The following is a 21,680-nucleotide window of genomic DNA, read 5'->3' as shown; positions in this document are numbered from 1 at the left end:
GCAAATCCACTGGCGGCAAAATCCATTTGACTGAGTTAAGATTCCACAGGCTAGTGACCTCAAGTCAATGATTACCAATAAATATCTGAATAAATATCACACAGACAGGAAGGAAATCTACATCCAGCCACAACAATCGTCAATAACCCCAATAGCCCGGCCTGGCCAGTCACTATCTCTCTAAGAAAAACAGAGCGACCTTCACATCTACATAAAGTGTGGGAATGTCATCATGAGTGAGCTGCGGCCCATTTATACAGTATCTGCCAGTTATGGAGTCGTTTCATCTCTGGACAAAGGGTCCCTTTTAAGGCCGCCTCACACTGAGGATCTATGCTCTCCTTTCAGCCCACTCTCCAACTCCAGGACCAGGCTCCAGACAGCGGCCTTTTCTTCTCCACTCTGCATTCGGAACGGAGCGCGTCCAGAGACACTGAGACGCTATACTTCCCATCACCTCTACAACATTCAGAGGCAAGGAGAGAGTGAGAGAGAGCGAGTGAGAGAGATTGAGAGAGTGGGACAGAGAGAGTGAGAGAGATTGAGAGAGAGTGAGAGAGATTGAGAGAGAGAGAGACAGAGAGAGATTGAGAGAGGGGGAGAGAGAGAGTGAGAGAGATTGAGAGAGAGAGAGTGAGAGAGATTGAGAGAGTGAGAGAGATTGAGAGAGGCGGACAGAGAGAGAGTGAGAGAGACTGAGAGAGGGGGACAGAGAGAGAGTGAGAGAGACTGAGAGAGGGGGACAGAGAGAGTGAGAGAGATTGAGAGAGGGTGAGGGGGAAGTTGGGTTGTTCTTAAATGTGAAGAGAAGGGAGGACCTCTACTCACTGGCAAAAAGTATCAAAGCCAACAGTGCAATATTCTAGAACACTGCTGTGTGTACGCGTATACGTTGGACTATGATAGACACTTTCAACAATTCCACTCACACCTGCACGCTACTCTTGCTACTATCACTTTTTTATTGAAGCTTACCTGTCAGCCTCTTAGCCTTCAGCAGAGCTTTTTGCTTCACTAAACTAAATAAACCATCTTTGGTATAATAATAATTGATTTAATCTCAACAGCGCTTTTCATAACAATCTCAAGTGGATCAAAAGCAAACAAACAAGAAATACATGGTTATGAGTAGCTTACCTATAGTTGGCTAGGTCAGCCAATAGAGGCCAAGGCTTTGACTGCATGCATCCTCCAAAAAGAATAAGGGACAGTTCATGGCTTGATCAGAGAAAGGTGGTCAGGGAGATGGTTGATGAAGATGGAGTCTGGTGACCATCGTGTAAAAGACTAGCTACTCTGGGAACCAGGCTGAGTCGAGTAGCCACTGGACTTCTCCTGCACAATGTATGGCACACCCTTGGGCGATGTCTTTGCAGCTTTGGGCGCCAGAAAGCTCACTACATACAGTTCAGAGTAGTAACCAGTCGTCCTCATTACGAGCTCTCTGCCTCAGCACTGCATTCCTCTCAAGCTTCAGTTGAGACTATTCAATTGATACATGTTTAGGTCTACAGTTAACTCCAGTTTAATCCAATTACGTCTTTCCAAATGCTAGCTACTTAGCTAACTTCAGCCCAAAACAACAACACTTTGCTGTAGTGAAAGGTCACTGGGTAAGGCTACAGATGATCCATACAGATGATCCATCCAGTACTTACGTCAAAATACTTCAAAGTATTACTTAAGTCGTTTTTTGGGGTATCTGTACTTTACTATTTGAATTCTTGACAACTTTTACTTCACTTCATTCCTAAAGAAAATAATGTACTTTTTACTCCATACATTTTCCCTGACACCCAAAAGTACTCGTTACATTTTAAATGCTTATCAGGACAGGAAACTGGTCCAATTCACACACTTATCAAGAGAACATCCCTGGTCATCCCCACTGCCTCTGATCTGGAGAACTAAACACAAATGCTTCATTTGTAAATAACGTCTGAGTGTTGGCATGTGCCCCCCCCTAAGTAAATTTAAAAACCATCTGGTTTGCTTAATTAATATAAGGAATTTTGTATTATTCATACTTTACTTTTGATACTTAAGTATATTTTAGCAATTCAATTTACTTTTGATACTTAAGTATATTTTAAATCAAATACTTGTAGACTTTTACTCAAGTAGTATTTTACTGGGTGACTTTCACTTTTACTTGCGTCATTTTCTATTAAGGTATCTTTACTTTTACTCAAGTATGACAATTGGGTACTTATTCCACCACTGCCGGATCATTTGCGAAGCCGTAACTGACAGGGAAGTCTGTCAAGTCGACAGGGAAGTCTGTCAAGTCGACAGGGAAGTCTGTCAAGTCGACAGGGAAGTCTGTCAAGTCGACAGGGAAGTCTGAAAAAATCATGCTCTGACTGGAAAAAATCGAATTGAACAGTCATCCAATGCTTTATTTCCTTCTGCTATGTTTGGACTGCCGTGGTCCATTGCTGTGATCTTGTGTACTATAAAATGTATGGCTCTCCTACTCTCACCACTTTGTCCAATCCTATTCAAGGCTAGAACTACTTTGTCCAATCCTATTCAAGGCTAGAACTACTTTGTCCAATCCTATTCAAGGCTAGAACTACTTTGTCCAATCCTATTCCAGGCTAGAACTACTTTGTCCAATCCTATTCAAGGCTAGAACTACTTTGTCCAATCCTATTCAAGGCTAGAACTACTTTGTCCAATCCTATTCAAGGCTAGAACTACTTTGTCCAATCCTATTCAAGGCTAGAACTACTTTGTCCAATCCTATTCAAGGCTAGAACTACTTTGTCCAATCCTATTCAAGGCTAGAACTACTTTGTCCAATCCTATTCAAGGCTAGAACTACTTTGTCCAATCCCATTCAAGGCTAGAACTACTTTGTCCAATCCCATTCAAGGCTAGAACTACTTTGTCCAATCCTATTCAAGGCTAGAACTACTTTGTCCAATCCCATTCAAGGCTAGAACTACTTTGTCCAATCCTATTAAAGGCTAGAACTACTTTGTCCAATCCTATTAAAGGCTAGAACTACTTTGTCCAATCCTATTCAAGGCAAGAACCACTGTAACGGTTGTCGTCTGGAGAACGAGAGGAGGACCAATGCGCCTCTGAGTCAATGTTATACAGTGTCAGCGTGACTTCCTATAACACTTCTGTGGCACATTAGTTTGTCAGCTGCAACAGTATATTAATATGGAGACAGCTGCACTGCACACACACCCTCAGGTATGTCTGCTGCACACACATGCACATGCACATGCACATGCACATGCACATGCACATGCACATGCACATGCACATGCACATGCACATGCACATGCACTCACACATGCATAATGCATTCTTAATGAGGAATGTTGAGGGAGGCTTTGGTTGGCAGGTCGTGCAGAGGCATCTGAGGTCGTCCCAGGGTGGGGAAACGAGAGACAGACATTTCAGTTCCTCCCTGTCATTCATGTTTAGGGCCGACCCCCTGTGTGCGTTTATCATTTGCAATGGGGATTGTAACTCATTTCTTCCAAGGCACATACTTGTAAAAACAGATAGCTACCATCCACCCACAACGACAGGAGCGGTGGAATCTACTGAGCTTCCATGGAGTTCTTCTCTAGACGAATCTAGTTCTCTAGTCACCTTGGTTACATTCACAAGACTATGGTTGGATTCTATGGTTTCATGCTATGGTTTGGAATAGAAACGTCTATGGTATACATTCTCTCACACTTGAGTAGGGTTGCACATTTTATTCAGAGGTGGAAACTTTATGTGGGAATTAACGGAAATATATGCAAATTAATATTAATACAATTTAAATGTAGATGTTTATTGCATTGGATATATTTACCATACCACATGGAAACAGAAACATAAACATTTTACCTTATCATAAGTAGACATAAGTGCAAATGATTAAATCCTTCCAATATAACTTAAACAAACAATTTAGTTATGAATTCAACTTTAATGAAATGAGTGGACTCATGATAGTCTAGAAAAAATTCTAGTCTAGAAACTAAAGTTTTGGTTGTCTTCCTCTCAAACTTCCATGTCTTCTCCCTGGACCTCCTCAATGTCCACCTCTTGAACATCAGACTCTGAGGCCTCATCTTCACTGTCACTTTCCAACCTTGTTGAGGATAGCTCATTGTTAGGCTCAAAAAGCCTCAAATTCGCCCAGATGGCCACCAATTTTTCAACCCTTGTATTGGTCAGCCTGTTGCGTGCTTTGATGTGTGTGTTCCCTAACAAGGACCAGTTGCGTTCTGAGGCGGCTGATGTTGGTGGGATTTGGAAGATGATGGAGGCAAAAGGGGAAAGAGCCGCAGATCCACAAATTCCCTTCCACCAGGTGGCTGATGGTATATGTTGACAAGACTGCCATAATGCATCTCCATCCCAAAGCCCTTGCTTGGAAGTGTACCTCGCCAGACTTCAAGAACCTTGCTATCATCCAGGCCAAGGTGGTGAGACACGGTAGTGATGACACCATAGGCCTTGTTGATCTCTGCACCAGACAGGATGCTCTTGCCAGCATACTTGGGGTCCAACATGTATGCTGCGGCATGTATGGGTTTCAGGCAGAAGGCTTCACGCTTTTTGATTTATTTCAGAACTGCAGTTTCCTCTGCATGGAGCAACAGTGCAGTGGGCAGGGCAGTATGAATGTATTGTCTTACATCTGCAAGCAGAGTGTGAACATCAGACAGGATTTCATTGTCTCCCTTAATTCCTGCAATGGCTACTGCTATAGGTTTCAGGAGCTTCAGGCTGCTTACCACTCTCTCCCAAAATAAATCCTCTCAATGGGGCTCTCCATGTCAGCAGACTGTGATTTGGCCATTTCTTGGAGAGGCTCTTTCCCCTCCAGGAGACAAACATGATGACAACACCACCCAATGGGTGTTGCTGGGCAGCTTCAATGTGGTGCTCTTATTCTTCTCACTTTGCTTGGTGAGGTAGATTGCTGTTATAACTTGATGACCCTTCACATACCAAACCATTTCCTTGACTCTCTTGTAGAGTGTGTTCATTGTTTTCAGTGCCATGATGTCCTTGAGGAGCAGATTCAATGTGATGTGAGGGTAGGACTCGTCCACTTTAGACCAAGCAGCCTTCATGTTCGCAGCATTGTCTGTCACCAGTGACAATACCTTCTGTGGTCCAAGGTCATTGATGACTGCCTTCAGCTCATCTACAGTGTAGAGACCGGTGTGTCTGTTGCCCTTGTGTCTGTGCTCTTGTAGAATACTGGTTGAGGGGTGGAGATGATGTTAATTATTTCTTGCCCACGAACATACATTCACCCATCAGAGATGATTGTCTGCTTTCTCTATGATTTGTTGAACTCTGCATCCAGCAAATGAGTAGATAAAGCACATCTGGTTGGAGGGGTGTATGCTGGGCAAAGAACATTCAGAAATCTCTTCCAATAATCATTGCCTGTGAGCATCAGAGGTGAACCAGTTGCATACACAGCTCAAGCAAGACCATCATGTGATGGTGTGTGGTCCTCCCACTGCGACTCGGGAAACCATGCAGTTTATTAGGCTACAGATGAAATAAATGATGATGAATTTGGGGTGGTGAAAGTGCACGGTATGAGCTTGATTCTCCGTTCCAATAAATATTGAGGGTCTTATTCTGGTGACAGGTTGACCGATGCTTGACTGCCGTTTGACAAATAATATTCTCACCCTTCTCCATAAGAATCTCATCATGTTTGCTAGCCTACCCACACATGATCTGTGAGCTGTTAACTAGAGCTCAGGTGTCAAGAACAGAGGAGGCACATCTGCTATTTAACGCAACAGTTTGTAGAAAAACTATAGGTAGAGTTGAAAATGTGATAGAAACATGTTGAACATTAGATTTTGATTTGGTACATGAAAACTTAAGAGAAAATGTCAATTTTGAGTTCACTATGTCATCACACACTGTTTATTATCCGCAACAAGTCAGTTTGGTGTAAAAACACCACTGGTGGGAAAATGTGCATATTTTCTTTATGCAGATTTGAGTGTATTTGCATTCAAATCTGTTGCCAATTGGATGGAAGCCTAGCTACTAAGTAGAATTTATTTGAATTGCACTGAATTAAATTCTACTTCCTGTGTCTCAAACTCAAATGCTACATCCTGTGGGGGTGTGGCCAATTCAATTCAAATTTCAACTCACAAATTGAATGAGAGTCAATTCCCAAATTCTGAATTAAGCCGAAACCTGATACATATGGTACATGGACAACAGCGATTGAAGAAGGGGAGAGGAAGGGAGAGGTGTGAGAGTAAGGGGGAGAAGGGGGAGGAAGAGGGAGAAGGGCTAGGGTTCACACAGCAGGAAAGGTTGATGTTCTTTGACCATTAGGTAACACCTCCAACTCTGACCCACAGCCAGGGGTTACAGAGAGTTGAGTGTGTCTCTCTCTCTCTTTCCATGTGTGTGTGTGCATCTGTCTGTCTGTCTGTCTGTCTGTCTGTCTGTCTGTCTGTCTGTCTGTCTGTCTGTCTGTCTGTCTGTCTGTCTGTCTGTCTGTCTGTCTGTCTGTCTGTCTGTCTGTCTGTCTGTCTGTCTGTCTGCCTGCCTGCCTGCCTGCCTGCCTGCCTGCCTGCCTGCCTGCCTGCCTGTCTGTCTGTCTGCCTGTCTGCCTGTCTGCCTGCCTGTCTGCCTGCCTGCCTGTCTGCCTGTGTGTGTGTGTGTGTGTGTGTGTGTGTGTGTGTGTGTGTGTGTGTGTGTGTGTGTGTGTGTGTGTGTGTGTGTGTGTGTGTGTGTGTGTGTGTGTGTGTGTGGCCAAGGGTTAATGGGATTAGTGTATCATGGGATACAGGGGCGTGCTACTGGCTGAACAGCAGATTAAGGTGCCTACCATAGAATTTCAAATCAAAAGTAAAAATGTGTCACATGCACCGACTAAAACAGGTGTAGACTTTACCGTGAACTGCTTACTTACAAGCCCTTTCCCAACAATACAGGGTTAAAAAAAGAAAAGATGAGCAAAAAAAGGAAATAGTATAAGTAGTAAATAGTATACAATAACGAGGCTAATATACAAGGAGTACCGGTACTGAGACAATGTGCAGGGGTGCAAGATAGTATTCTATTTATTTTATTCCACCTTTATTTAACCAGATAGGCTAGTTGAGAACAAGTTCTCATTTGCAACTGCGACCTGGCCAAGATAAAGCGTAGCAATTCGACACATACAACAACACAGAGTTACACATGGAATAAACAAACATACTGTCAGTAATACAGTAGAACAAAAGAAAACAAAAAGTCTATATACAGTGAGTGCAAATGAGGTATGGCCGCCTTTCTTTTCAGTTCTCTGCTGCCAATGACTGGAACAAACTGCAAAAGTCCCTGAAGATGGAGACTTCTATCCCCCTTACTAACTTCACGCATCGGCTATCTGAGAAGCTAACCAATCGCTGCAGCTGTACATAGCCCATCTGTAAATAGGCCATCCAACCAACTACCTACCTCATCCCCATATTTGTTTTTTGTTATTTTTCTGCTGTTTTGCACACCAGTATTTCTACTTGCACATCCTCATCTGCATATTTATCACTCCAGTGTTAATTGCTAAATTGTATTTACTTCACCATTATTGGCCTATTTATTGCCTTTCCTCCTTACTTCATTTGCACACACTGTATACAGATTTTCTATTGCATATTGACTGTACATTTGTTTTTCCCATGTGTAACTCTGTGTTGTTGTTTTTGTCACACTGCTTTGTTTTATCTTGGTCAGGTCGCAGTTAGCCTACCTGGTTAATAAAGGGGAAATAAAAAAATACAAAAACTTTTTAAAAAACTGTTCAGCAGTCTTATGTCTTGGGGGTAAAAACTGTTCAGCAGTCTTATGTCTTGGGGGTAAAAACTGTTCAGCAGTCTTATGTCTTGGGGGTAAAAGCTGTTCAGCAGTCTTATGTCTTGGGGGTAAAAACTGTTCAGCAGTCTTATGTCTTGGGGTAAAAACTGTTCAGCAGTCTTATGTCTTGGGGGTAAAAGCTGTTCAGCAGTCTTATGTCTTGGGGGTAAAAGCTGTTCAGCAGTCTTATGTCTTGGGGGTAAAAGCTGTTCAGCAGTCTTATGTCTTGGGGGTAAAAGCTGTTCAGCAGTCTTATGTCTTGGGGGTAAAAAAAGTAAAAACTGTTCAGCAGTCTTATGTCTTGGGGTAAAACTGTTCAGCAGTCTTATGTCTTGGGGGTAAAAACTGTTCAGCAGTCTTATGTCTTGGGGGTAAAAGCTGTTCAGCAGTCTTATGTCTTGGGGGTAAAAACTGTTCAGCAGTCTTATGTCTTGGGGGTAAAAACTGTTCAGCAGTCTTATGTCTTGGGGGTAAAAACTGTTCAGCAGTCTTATGTCTTGGGGGGTCAGCAGTCTTAAAACTGTTCAGCAGTCTTATGTCTTGGGGGTAAAAAAAGCTGTTCAGCAGTCTTATGTCTTGGGGGTAAAAACTGTTCAGCAGTCTTATGTCTTGGGGGTATGTCTTGGGGGTAAAAACTGTTCAGCAGTCTTATGTCTTGGGGGTAAAGCTGTTCAGCAGTCTTATGTCTTGGGGGTAAAACTGTTCAGCAGTCTTATGTCTTGGGGGTAAAAAAAAGTCTTATGTCTTGGGGGTAAAAGCTGTTCAGCAGTCTTATGTCTTGGGGGTAAAAGCTGTTCAGCAGTCTTATGTCTTGGGGGTAAAACTGTTCAGCAGTCTTATGTCTTGGGGGTAAAACTGTTCAGCAGTCTTATGTCTTGGGGTAAAAACTGTTCAGCAGTCTTATGTCTTGGGGGTAAAAGCTGTTCAGCAGTCTTATGTCTTGGGGGTAAAAGCTGTTCAGCAGTCTTATGTCTTGGGGGTAAAAGCTGTTCAGCAGTCTTATGTCTTGGGGGTAAAAGCTGTTCAGCAGTCTTATGTCTTGGGGGTAAAAGCTGTTCAGCAGTCTTATGTCTTGGGGGTAAAACTGTTCAGCAGTCTTATGTCTCGGGGTAAAAACTGTTCAGCAGTCTTATGTCTTGGGGGTAAAAACTGTTCAGCAGTCTTATGTCTTGGGGTAAAACTGTTCAGCAGTCTTATGTCTTGGGGTAAAAGCTGTTCAGCAGTCTTATGTCTTGGGGTAAAAACTGTTCAGCAGTCTTATGTCTTGGGGGTAAAAACTGTTCAGCAGTCTTATGTCTTGCAGTCTTATGGGGTAAAAACTGTTCAGCAGTCTTATGTCTTGGGGGTAAAAACTGTTCAGCAGTCTTATGTCTTGGGGTAAAAACTGTTCAGCAGTCTTATGTCTTGGGGGTAAAAGCTGTTCAGCAGTCTTATGTCTTGGGGGTAAAAGCTGTTCAGCAGTCTTATGTCTTGGGGGTAAAAGCTGTTCAGCAGTCTTATGTCTTGGGGGTAAAAGCTGTTCAGCAGTCTTATGTCTTGGGGGTAAAAACTGTTCAGCAGTCTTATGTCTTGGGGGTAAAAACTGTTCAGCAGTCTTATGTCTCGGGGGTAAAAACTGTTCAGCAGTCTTATGTCTTGGGGGTAAAAGCTGTTCAGCAGTCTTATGTCTTGGGGGTAAAAGCTGTTCAGCAGTCTTATGTCTTGGGGTAGCAAAGCTGTTCAGCAGTCTTATGACTTGTTCAGCAGTCTTAAGCTGGGGGTAAAAGCTGTTCAGCAGTCTTATGTCTTGGGGGTAAAAGCTGTTCAGCAGTCTTATGTCTTGGGGTAAAAACTGTTCAGCAGTCTTATGTCTTGGGGGTAAAAACTGTTCAGCAGTCTTATGTCTTGGGGGTAAAAACTGTTCAGCAGTCTTATGTCTTGGGGGTAAAAGCTGTTCAGCAGTCTTATGTCTTGGGGTAAAAGCTGTTCAGCAGTCTTATGTCTTGGGGGTAAAATGCTGTTCAGCAGTCTTATGTCTTGGGGTAAAAACTGTTCAGCAGTCTTATGTCTTGGGGGTAAAAACTGTTCAGCAGTCTTATGTCTGGGGGTAAAAACTGTTCAGCAGTCTTATGTCTTGGGGGTAAAACTGTTCAGCAGTCTTATGTCTTGGGGGTAAAAACTGTTCAGCAGTCTTATGTCTTGGGGGTAAAAACTGTTCAGCAGTCTTATGTCTTGGGGGTAAAAGCTGTTCAGCAGTCTTATGTCTTGGGGGTAAAAGCTGTTCAGCAGTCTTATGTCTTGGGGGTAAAAGCTGTTCAGCAGTCTTATGTCTTGGGGGTAAAAGCTGTTCAGCAGTCTTATGTCTTGGGGGTAAAAGCTGTTCAGCAGTCTTATGTCTTGGGGGTAAAACTGTTCAGCAGTCTTATGTCTTGGGGGTAAAAACTGTTCAGCAGTCTTATGTCTTGGGGGTAAAAAAGCAGTCTTATGTCTTGGGGGTAAAAGCTGTTCAGCAGTCTTATGTCTTGGGGGTAAAAACTGTTGGGTAAAAACTGTTCAGCAGTCTTATGTCTTGGGGGTAAAACTGTTCAGCAGTCTTATGTCTTGGGGGTAAAAACTGTTCAGCAGTCTTATGTCTTGGGGGTAAAAACTGTTCAGCAGTCTTATGTCTTGGGGGTAAAAGCTGTTCAGCAGTCTTATGTCTTGGGGGTAAAAGCTGTTCAGCAGTCTTATGTCTTGGGGGTAAAAGCTGTTCAGCAGTCTTATGTCTTGGGGGTAAAAGCTGTTCAGCAGTCTTATGTCTTGGGGGTAAAAGCTGTTCAGCAGTCTTATGTCTTGGGGGTAAAAACTGTTCAGCAGTCTTATGTCTTGGGGGTAAAAACTGTTCAGCAGTCTTATGTCTCGGGGTAAAACTGTTCAGCAGTCTTATGTCTTGGGGGTAAAAACTGTTCAGCAGTCTTATGTCTTAGGGGTAAAAACTGTTCAGCAGTCTTATGTCTTGGGGGTAAAAGCTGTTCAGCAGTCTTATGTCTTGGGGGTAAAAGCTGTTCAGCAGTCTTATGTCTTGGGGGTAAAAGCTGTTCAGCAGTCTTATGTCTTGGGGGGTAAAAGCTGTTCAGCAGTCTTATGTCTTGGGGGTAAAAGCTGTTCAGCAGTCTTATGTCTTGGGGGTAAAACTGTTCAGCAGTCTTATGTCTTGGGGGTAAAAACTGTTCAGCAGTCTTATGTCTTGGGGGTAAAAACTGTTCAGCAGTCTTATGTCTTGGGGGTAAAACTGTTCAGCAGTCTTATGTCTTGGGGTAAAAGCTGTTCAGCAGTCTTATGGGGGTAAAAGCTGTTCAGCAGTCTTATGTCTTGGGGGTAAAAACTGTTCAGCAGTCTTATGTCTTGGGGGTAAAAACTGTTCAGCAGTCTTATGTCTCGGGGTAAAAACTGTTCAGCAGTCTTATGTCTTGGGGGTAAAAACTGTTCAGCAGTCTTATGTCTTGGGGTAAAACTTCAGCAGTCATGTCTTGGGGGTAAAAACTGTTCAGCAGTCTTATGTCTTGGGGGTAAAAACTGTTCAGCAGTCTTATGTCTCGGGGGTAAAAACTGTTCAGCAGTCTTATGTCTTGGGGGTAAAAACTGTTCAGCAGTCTTATGTCTTGGGGGTAAAAACTGTTCAGCAGTCATGTCTTGGGGGTAAAAACTGTTCAGCAGTCATGTCTTGGGGGTAAAAACTGTTCAGCAGTCTTATGTCTTCGGGGTAAAAACTGTTCAGCAGTCTTATGTCTTGGGGGTAAAAACTGTTCAGCAGTCTTATGTCTTGGGGTAAAAACTGTTCAGCAGTCATGTCTTGGGGTAAAAACTGTTCAGCAGTCTTATGTCTTGGGGGTAAAAGCTGTTCAGCAGTCTTATGTCTTGGGGGTAAAAGCTGTTCAGCAGTCTTATGTCTTGGGGGTAAAAGCTGTTCAGCAGTCTTATGTCTCGGGGTAAAAACTGTTCAGCAGTCTTATGTCTTGGGGGTAAAAACTGTTCAGCAGTCTTATGTCTTGGGGGTAAAAGCTGTTCAGCAGTCTTATGTCTTGGGGGTAAAAGCTGTTCAGCAGTCTTATGTCTTGGGGGTAAAAGCTGTTCAGCAGTCTTATGTCTTGGGGGTAAAAGCTGTTCAGCAGTCTTATGTCTCGGGGTAAAAACTGTTCAGCAGTCTTATGTCTTGGGGGTAAAAGCTGTTCAGCAGTCTTATGTCTTGGGGGTAAAAACTGTTCAGCAGTCTTATGTCTTGGGGGTAAAAACTGTTCAGCAGTCTTATGTCTTGGGGGTAAAAGCTGTTCAGCAGTCTTATGTCTTGGGGGTAAAACTGTTCAGCAGTCTTATGTCTTGGGGTAAAAACTGTTCAGCAGTCTTATGTCTTGGGGGTAAAAGCTGTTCAGCAGTCTTATGTCTTGGGGGTAAAAGCTGTTCAGCAGCTTATGTCTTTAAAAGCTGTTCAGCAGTCTTATGTCTTGGGGTAAAAGCTGTTCAGCAGTCTTATGTCTTGGGGGTAAAAGCTGTTCAGCAGTCTTATGTCTCGGGGTAAAAAGCTGTTCAGCAGTCTTATGTCTCGGGGTAAAAACTGTTCAGCAGTCTTATGTCTTGGGGTAAAAACTGTTCAGCAGTCTTATGTAAAAACTGTTCAGCAGTCTTATGTCTTGGGGGTAAAAGCTGTTCAGCAGTCTTATGTCTTGGGGGTAAAAGCTGTTCAGCAGTCTTATGTCTTGGGGGTAAAAGCTGTTCAGCAGTCTTATGTCTTGGGGGTAAAAGCTGTTCAGCAGTCTTATGTCTTGGGGGTAAAAGCTGTTCAGCAGTCTTATGTCTCGGGGGTAAAAACTGTTCAGCAGTCTTATGTCTTGGGGGTAAAAACTGTTCAGCAGTCTTATGTCTTGGGGTAAAAACTGTTCAGCAGTCTTATGTCTTGGGGGTAAAAGCTGTTCAGCAGTCTTATGTCTTGGGGGTAAAAGCTGTTCAGCAGTCTTATGTCTTGGGGGTAAAAGCTGTTCAGCAGTCTTATGTCTTGGGGGTAAAACTGTTCAGCAGTCTTATGTCTTGGGGGTAAAAACTGTTCAGCAGTCTTATGTCTCGGGGTAAAAACTGTTCAGCAGTCTTATGTCTTGGGGGTAAAAACTGTTCAGCAGTCTTATGTCTTGGGGGTAAAAACTGTTCAGCAGTCATGTCTTGGGGTAAAAACTGTTCAGCAGTCTTATGTCTTGGGGTAAAAACTGTTCAGCAGTCTTATGTCTCGGGGTAAAAACTGTTCAGCAGTCTTATGTCTTGGGGTAAAAAACTGTTCAGCAGTCTTATGTCTTGGGGGTAAAAACTGTTCAGCAGTCATGTCTTGGGGTAAAAACTGTTCAGCAGTCATGTCTTGGGGGTAAAAACTGTTCAGCAGTCTTATGTCTTCGGGGTAAAAACTGTTCAGCAGTCTTATGTCTTGGGGGTAAAAACTGTTCAGCAGTCTTATGTCTTGGGGTAAAAACTGTTCAGCAGTCATGTCTTGGGGGTAAAAACTGTTCAGCAGTCTTATGTCTTGGGGGTAAAAGCTGTTCAGCAGTCTTATGTCTTGGGGGTAAAAGCTGTTCAGCAGTCTTATGTCTTGGGGGTAAAAGCTGTTCAGCAGTCTTATGTCTCGGGGGTAAAAACTGTTCAGCAGTCTTATGTCTTGGGGGTAAAAACTGTTCAGCAGTCTTATGTCTTGGGGTAAAAGCTGTTCAGCAGTCTTATGTCTTGGGGGTAAAAGCTGTTCAGCAGTCTTATGTCTTGGGGTAAAAGCTGTTCAGCAGTCTTATGTCTTGGGGTAAAAGCTGTTCAGCAGTCTTATGTCTCGGGGTAAAAACTGTTCAGCAGTCTTATGTCTTGGGGGTAAAAACTGTTCAGCAGTCTTATGTCTTGGGGTAAAAACTGTTCAGCAGTCTTATGTCTTGGGGGTAAAAACTGTTCAGCAGTCTTATGTCTCGGGGTAAAACTGTTCAGCAGTCTTATGTCTTGGGGGTAAAAACTGTTCAGCAGTCTTATGTCTTGGGGGTAAAAACTGTTCAGCAGTCATGTCTTGGGGTAAAAACTGTTCAGCAGTCATGTCTTGGGGTAAAAACTGTTCAGCAGTCTTATGTCTTCGGGGTAAAAACTGTTCAGCAGTCTTATGTCTTGGGGGTAAAAACTGTTCAGCAGTCTTATGTCTTGGGGGTAAAAACTGTTCAGCAGTCATGTCTTGGGGGTAAAAACTGTTCAGCAGTCTTATGTCTTCGGGGTAAAAACTGTTCAGCAGTCTTATGTCTTGGGGGTAAAAACTGTTCAGCAGTCTTATGTCTTGGGGGTAAAAACTGTTCAGCAGTCTTATGTCTTGGGGGTAAAAACTGTTCAGCAGTCTTATGTCTTGGGTGTAAAAACTGTTCAGCAGTCTTATGTCTTAGGAGTAAAAGCTGTTCAGCAGTCTTATGTCTTGGGGGTAAAAGTTGTTCAGGAGCCTTTTGGTCCCAGACTTGGCACTCCAGTACCGCTTACTGTGCGGTAGCAGAGAGAACAACCTATGACTTGGGTAGCTGGAGTCTTTGACTGTTTTTTGGGCCTTCCTCTGACACTGCCTGGTATTGAGGTCCTGGATGGCAGGGATCTTGGCCCCAGTGATGTTCTGGTCCAGATGCACTAACCTCTGTAGCACCTTACGGTCGAATGCCAAGCAGTTGCCAAACTAAGCAGGGATGCAGCCAGTCAAGATGCTCTCAATGGTGCAGCTGTAGAAGTTCTTGAGGATCTGACGGCCCATGTCAAATCTTTTCGGACCCTTGAGGAGGAGGAGGCGTTGTCGTGCCCTCTTCACGACTGTGTCTGTGTGTTTGGACCATAATAAGTCCTTAGTGATGTGGACACCCAAGGAACTTGAAGCTCTCGACCCACTCCACTACAGCCCTGTCGATGTGAATAGGGGCGTGTTCGGGCCTCCATTTCCTGTAGTCCATGATCAGCTTCTCTTTCTTGCTGAAGTTGAGGGAGAGGTTGTTGTCCTGGCACCACACTGCTAGGTCTCTGACCTCCTCCTTGTAAGCTGTCTCATCGCCGTCGGGGATCAAACCTACCGTCGTGTTATCGGAAAATGTAATGATGGTGTTGTAGTCGTGCGGGCAACGCAGTCGTGGGTAAACAGGGAGTAGAGGAGGGGACTAAGCACCCACCCCTGAGGGGCCCCGTGTTGAGGGTCAGCGTGGCAGATGTGTTGTTGCCTACTGTCACCACCTGGGGGTGGCTCGTCAGGAAGTCCAGCATCCAGTTGCAGAGGGAGATGTTTAATCCCAGGGTCCTTAGTTTAGTGATGAACTTGGAAGGCACTATGGTGTTGAATGTTGAGCTGTTGTCAATGAACAGCATTCTCACGTAGGTGTTCCTTTTGTCCAGGTGGGAAAGGCCAGTGTCAAGTACAGTAGAGATTGTGTCATCTGTGGATTTGTTGGGGTGGTATGCGAATTGGAGTGGGTCCATGGTGTCTGGGATGATGGTGTTTATATGAGCCATGACTTTCAAAGATTTCATGGCTACAGATGTGAGTGCTATGGAGCGATAGTCATTTAGACAGGTTACCTTGGCGTTCTTGGGCACAGGGATTATGATGGTCTGCTTGCAACATGTAGGTATTATAGTCTGGGCCAGGGAGAGGTTGAAAATGTCAGTGAAGACACTTGCCAGTTGGTCAGCACATGCTCTGAGTACGTGTCCTGGTATTTCGTCTGGCCCAGCGGCCTTGTGACTGTGAACCTATTTAAAGGTCTTACTCACATCGGCTACGGAGAGCTTGATCACACAGTCGTCCGGAACAGTTGGTGCCTCGAAGCGAGCATCTCGCATCACTGGACAGCTCATGGTTGGGTTTCCCTTTGTAATCCTTGATAATTTGCAAGCCCTGCCACATCCGACAAGCATCAGAGCCCATGTAGTAGGATTCAATCCTATATTGATGCTTTGCCTGTTTTACCAGATTTTTTTGTGTGAACTTTACCCCTTTTTTACGCTTTTAACTCCCCAATGGGCTTGAGAGAGGCCAAGGTTGAGTCATGAGTCCTCCGAAACATGATCCGCCAAGCCGTGCTGCTTCCGCACCAATGTGTGCTGCTTCCGCACCAAGGAAACATCGTTCAACTATCAACGGATGTCAGCATGCTGGCGCCTGCCACAAGGAGTCACTAGAGAGCGTTGAGCCAAGGAAATCCCCCCAGCCAAACCCTCCCCTAGCCAAACCCTCCCCTATGGGGCTCCTGGTCCGGGCCGGCTGTGACACTGCCTGGGATCAAACCCGAGGCTGTAATGGCGCCTCAGCACCGCAATGCAGTGCCTTAGACCGCTGCGCCACTCGGGGGGCGCGCTTTGCCTGTTTGATGGTTTGTCGGAGGGCGTAGCGGCATTTCTTAAAAGAGTACGGATAAGTGACTTGCTCCTGGAAAGCGGTAGCTCTTTAGCTCAGTGCCAATGTTGCCTGTAATCCATGGCTTCTGGTTGGGTCACTGTGGGGACGACGAGGTCTATGCACTTCTAAATGAAGCCGGTGACTGATGTGGTATATTCCTCAATGCCATCGGATGAATCTCGGAACATATTCCAGTTTGTGCTAGTGAAACAGTCCAGTAGCTTAGCATTCACTTCATCAGACCACTTCTGTATTGAGAGTGTCACATCCTGTCTGAGTTTTTGCTTGTAAGCAAGAATCAGGAGGGTAGAGTTATGGTCAGATTTGCCAAATGGAGGGTGAGGGAGAGCTTAGTATGTGTCTATGTGTGTGGAGTAAAGGTGATCTACAGTTGCCACTAGGAGCACTGCCTCTGGGTGAGCATTTTCTTGTTTGTGACGAAAAATATTTATGAAAACTCTCTTGGTATATACACTGAACAAACACAAACACAACATGTAACAATTTCAAATATTTTACTGAGTTACAGTTACAGTAAGGAATACATGAATTAGACCCTAATCTATGGATTTCACATGACTGGGGATAGAGAGTAGTGGTGTGGATCAGAAAAAAAGTCTCTGGAGTGACCACCATTATCCTCATGCAGCGCAACACATTTCCCTTGCATAGAGTTGGATCAGGCTGTTGATTGTGGCCTGTGGAATGTTGTCCCACACCTCTTCAATGGCTGTGTGAAGTTGCTGGATGTTGGCGGGAACTGGAACACGCTTTCGTACACGTCGATCCAGAGCAACCCAAACATGCTCAATGTCTGGTGAGTATGCAGGCCATGAAAGAACGTGGACATTTTCAGCTTCCATGAGATGGTGGCAGTGGATGAATGGTACGACAATGGGCCTCAGAATCTCTGTGCATTCAAATTGCCATTGCTAAAATGCTATTGTGTTTGTTGTCCATAGTTAAGTCTTTATTGAAGACTCATCTCTTCAGTAGGTCCTATGATTGAGTGTAGTCTGGCCCACGGGTGTTAAAGTGAACGGAAAGACACTGGAGCGACGAACCGCCCTTGCTGTCTCTGCCTGACCGGTTCCCATCTCTCCCCTGGGATTCTCTGCCTCTAACCCTATTACGGGGGCTGAGTCACTGGCTTACTGGTGCTCCAACGTGATTTCCCTGTCCGGGTTGGTGCCCCCCTCGGGTTCGTACCATGTTGGTGGTTGAAGATATCCCTCTAGTGGTGTGGGGGCTGTGCTTTGGCAAAGTGGGCGGGGTTATATCCTGCCTGGTTTGCCCTGTCTGGGGGTATCGTCGGACAGGGCCACACTTTCTCCCGGCCCCTCCTGTTTTATGTGTTGGGGGGGCTAAGGTCAGTCTGTTATATCTGGAGTACTTCTCCTGTCTCATCCAGTGTCCTGTGTGAATTTAAGTATGCTCCCTCTAATTCTCTCTCTCTCTTTCTATTTTCTCTTCTTTCGGAGGACCTAAGCCGTAGGACCATGCCTCAGGACTACCTGGCCCGATGACTCCTTGCTGTCCCCAGTCCACCTGGTCGTGCTGCTGCTCCAGTTTCAACTGTTCTGCCTGTGGCTATGGAACCCTGACCTGTTCACCGGACGTGCTACCTTGTCCCGGACCTGCGGTTTTTCGACTCTCTCTACCGCACCTGCTGTCTCTAACTCTGAATGATCGGCTATGAAAGGCCAACTGACATTTACTCCTGAGGTGCTGGCCTGTTGCACCCTCTACAACCACTGAGATTATTATTATTTGACCCTGCTGGTCATCTGTGAACATTTGAACATCTTGGCCATGTTCTGTTATAATCTCCACCCGGCAGAGACGGAAGAGGACTGGCCACCCCTCAGAGCCTGGTTCCTCTCTAGGTGTCTTCCTAGGTTCCTGGCTTTCTAGGGAGTTTTTCCTAGCCACCATGCTTCTACATCTGCATTGCTTGCTGTTTGGGGTTTTAGGCTGGGTTTCTGTATAGCACTTTGTGACATTGGCTGATATAAAAAGGGCTTTATAAATACATTTGATTGATTGATTGATTGATTGATTGATTGAAGAGCACACTTCACCAGTGTCCCAGAGGCCATCAAAAGGTGAACATTTGCCCACTGAAGTCGGTTGCGACATTGAACTGCAGTCAGATCAAGACCCCGGTGAGGACAACGAGCACGCAGATGAGCTTCCCTGAGACGGTTTCTGATAGTTTGTACAGAACTTCTTTGGTTGTGCAAACCCACAGTTTCATCAGCTGTCCGGGTGGCTGGTCTCAGATGATCCCGCAGCTGAAGAAGCTGGATGTGGAGGTCCTGGGATGGCATTGTTACACGTGGTCTGCAGTTGTGAGGCTGCTTGGACGTACTGCCAAATGATCAAAAACAACATTGGAGGCGGCTTATGGTAGATAAATTGACTTTACATTGTCTGGGAACAGCTCCGGTGTACAATTCTGTAGGTAGCATGCTAATGGCATGCTCCCTCAACTTGAGTCAGTGGCATTGTGTTATGTGACAAAACTGCACATTTTAGAGTGGCCTTTTATTATCCCCGGCACAAGGTGCACCTGGGTGATGATCATGCTGTTTAAAAGGTGCTCCTATGTAATGATCATGCTGTTGTATCAGCTTCTTGATATGCCACACCTGTCAGGTGGATGGATTATCTTGACAAAGGAGAAATGCTCACTAACAGTGTCACAACAGTTGTTGTAAGAATCAGACCAAAATGCAGCGTGGTTTGGGTTCATCATCTTTATTACATGAACCATCAAAACACAATAAAGAACAAAACGAACGTGAAGCTATGCAGTGCTCAAGGCAACTATAAACAAACAAGATCCCACAACCAACAGGTGGGAAAAGGCTGCCTAAGTATGATCCCCAATCAGAGACAACGATAGACGGCTGCCTCTGATTGGGAACCATACCAGTCCAACCTAGAAATAAAGAAACGAGAATGCCCACCCTAGTCACACCCGACCTAACCAAAATAGAGAATAAAATATCTCTATGGTCCGGGCGTGACAAACAGGGATGTAACCAAATTTTTGCAAAGAAATTGAGAGAAACAAGCTTTTTGTGTATGGAACATTTCTGGGATATTATATTTCAGGTCATGAAACATGGGACCAACAGTTTACATGTTGGGTTTATATTTTTGTTCAGTGAGTGTGGTCTACAGCTTATCATAAGGTATTGTAACTCAGACGAGCAGAACCTCCAGCTGAGTGTTAACAAAGAGACACTCCCCCCCTGAGCTGCCGTTCTGATGTATAGAAAAAACAGTTAGATTGATATTTTACATGTCCTTGTTCTGCCACGACTCATAGGAGAAACATAGGATATTACAGTTCTTCAGATACGGTTTATTTTTTTTATTTTAATAACTTTTTTTAACTAGGCAAGTCAGTTAAGAACATACTCTTATTTTCAATGACGGCCTAGGAACAGTGGGTTAACTGCCTGTTCAGGGGCAGATTTTGTACCTCATTAGCTCAGGGATTTGAACTTGCAACCTTTCTATTTCTAGTCCAACGCTCTAACCACGAGGCTACCCCGGTTAGATAGCCTCAAACAAAGCTTGTCCAGTTTATCCTCCAGTGTTGCACGTTCGCCAATAGAATGGGGGGTAGAGGCAGTTTATCATCCAGTGTTGCACGTTCGCCAATAGAATGGGGGGTAGAGGCAGTTTATCCTCCAGTGTTGCACGTTCACCAATAGAATGGGGGGTAGAGGCAGTTTATCCTCCAGTGTTGCACGTTCACCAATAGAATGGGGGGTAGAGGCAGTTTATCCTCCAGTGTTGCACGTTCACCAATAGAATGGGGGTAGAGGCAGTTTATCCTCCAGTGTTGCACGTTCACCAATAGAATGGGGGTAGAGGCAGTTTATCCTCCAGTGTTGCACGTTCACCAATAGAATGGGGGGTAGAGGCAGTTTATCCTCCAGTGTTGCACGTTCACCAATAGAATGGGGGGTAGAGGCAGTTTATCCTCCAGTGTTGCACGTTCACCAATAGAATGGGGGGTAGAGGCAGTTTATCCTCCAGTGTTGCACGTTCACCAATAGAATGGGGGGTAGAGGCAGTTTATCCTCCAGTGTTGCACGTTCACCAATAGAATGGGGGTAGAGGCAATAGAATGGGGGGTAGAGGCAGTTTATCCTCCAGTGTTGCACGTTCACCAATAGAATGGGGGTAGAGGCAGTTTATCCTCCAGTGTTGCACGTTCACCAATAGAATGGGGGTAGAGGCAGTTTATCCTCCAGTGTTGCACGTTCACCAATAGAATGGGGGTAGAGGCAGTTTATCCTCCAGTGATTGCACGTTCACCAATAGAATGGGGGTAGAGGCAGTTTATCCTCCAGTGTTGCACGTTCACCAATAGAATGGGGGTAGAGGCAGTTTATCCTCCAGTGTTGCACGTTCACCAATAGAATGGGGGTAGAGGCAGTTTATCCTCCAGTGATTGCACGTTCACCAATAGAATGGGGGTAGAGGCAGTTTATCCTCCAGTGTTGCACGTTCACCAATATAATGGGGGTAGAGGCAGTTTATCCTCCAGTGATTGCACGTTCACCAATAGAATGGGGGTAGAGGCAGTTTATCCTCCAGTGTTGCACGTTCACCAATAGAATGGGGGTAGAGGCAGTTTATCCTCCAGTGTTGCACGTTCACCAATAGAATGGGGGTAGAGGCAGTTTATCCTCCAGTGATTGCACGTTCACCAATAGAATGGGGGTAGAGGCAGTTTATCCTCCAGTGTTGCACGTTCACCAATAGAATGGGGGTAGAGGCAGTTTATCCTCCAGTGATTGCACGTTCACCAATAGAATGGGGGTAGAGGCAGTTTATCCTCCAGTGTTGCACGTTCACCAATAGAATGGGGGGTAGAGGCAGTTTATCCTCCAGTGTTGCACGTTCACCAATAGAATGGGGGGTAGAGGCAGTTTATCCTCCAGTGATTGCACGTTCACCAATAGAATGGGGGGTAGAGGCAGTTTATCCTCCAGTGTTGCACGTTCACCAATAGAATGGGGGTAGAGGCAGTTTATCCTCCAGTGATTGCACGTTCACCAATAGAATGGGGGTAGAGGCAGTTTATCCTCCAGTGTTGCACGTTCACCAATAGAATGGGGGTAGAGGCAGTTTATCCTCCAGTGTTGCACGTTCACCAATAGAATGGGGGGGGGTAGAGGCAGTTTATCCTCCAGTGTTGCACGTTCACCAATAGAATGGGGGTAGAGGCAGTTTATCCTCCAGTGATTGCACGTTCACCAATAGAATGGGGGTAGAGGCAGTTTATCCTCCAGTGATTTCACGTTCGACAAATAGAATGGGGGTAGAGGCAGTTTATCCTCCAGTGATTGCACGTTAGCCAATAGAATGGGGGTAGAGGCAGTTTATCCTCCAGTGATTGCACGTTCGCCAATAGAAT

General features: G+C 44.9%; 1 protein-coding gene across 1 annotated transcript in view; it reads right to left on the bottom strand.

The window, feature by feature from the left end:
- Nucleotides 1-21,680, bottom strand: part of LOC123995248 (uronyl 2-sulfotransferase-like) — a 161,321-nt gene that overhangs the window by 67,324 nt on the left and 72,317 nt on the right. The window lies entirely within an intron of this gene.

The sequence above is a fragment of the Oncorhynchus gorbuscha genome, linkage group LG14 (assembly GCF_021184085.1).
Source record: "Oncorhynchus gorbuscha isolate QuinsamMale2020 ecotype Even-year linkage group LG14, OgorEven_v1.0, whole genome shotgun sequence".
NCBI lineage: Eukaryota > Metazoa > Chordata > Actinopteri > Salmoniformes > Salmonidae > Oncorhynchus > Oncorhynchus gorbuscha.
The sequence above is the reverse complement of the archived record's forward strand: the minus strand, read 5'-3'. Positions and strand labels throughout refer to the sequence as shown.